Source organism: Aptenodytes forsteri, unplaced genomic scaffold, assembly GCF_000699145.1.
Source record: "Aptenodytes forsteri isolate BGI_AS27 unplaced genomic scaffold, ASM69914v1 Scaffold404, whole genome shotgun sequence".
NCBI classification, from domain to species: domain Eukaryota; kingdom Metazoa; phylum Chordata; class Aves; order Sphenisciformes; family Spheniscidae; genus Aptenodytes; species Aptenodytes forsteri.
The window spans coordinates 5,531,258-5,531,988 of record NW_008795629.1 but is presented as its reverse complement, the minus strand read 5'-3'; positions in this window follow the sequence as shown (position 1 = coordinate 5,531,988).

Genomic DNA, 731 nt, shown 5'->3' with positions numbered 1-731 from the left:
AGACCCGGCCCCACACAGGGCTGGTTTAATGGCAGGGGGGACGCAGGTTGTGCACCCCAGCACCGTTGAACGAGCCGGCGTGCCACCATGGTGCACCAACTGGTGTCACCGGAGAAAAGGCGTGGGGACAGAGCCGCCCTGGCAGCCTGCGCAGGGAGGACCAAAGAAAGGGAAATTTGTTTTGGGGAAGTGCATTCAATTTTATTCCATTCCCACAGTGTGAAACCCTCTGACACGCAGTGATGGGGAGACCCAGGAAGGAGCCCACCGGCACGTCATCCCCTCATCCGGCCACCCGCCTCCAAACCCCCCCCCGCCGCGCCGCCACCTTCCGCCTCAGCCACCCGGGCCAAGGCCACGGCTGCAGGCAGCCGATCCAGGAGTGCTCCGGCTGCTGGGGCCACTGGCCCCAGCCAGGGGCGGGGGGCAAAGCCAGACACCTCTCAGCCGAGACCTGCAGCATCCCGTGGAGCCCTAGGAGATGCCAGGGACCAGCACAGGGCATCTGCCAGGAGTTACTCTGCAACCCAGAAGAAGCCGCCTGATGCCAAAGGAGCTGCTGGTCCGGCCAGACCTGACCCACGTCTGCAGAAGAACAAGCCTGGGGCTGACCCTAACAGGGCCTGGAGCCAGTTCCTGCCCCCCCTGGAGAACCAAGACATCCCGTGGGTGGAGAAGGAGACGCGGGGCCAGTGGAGCAACCCCAAGTGGTACGAGTGGCGGGAGAACCG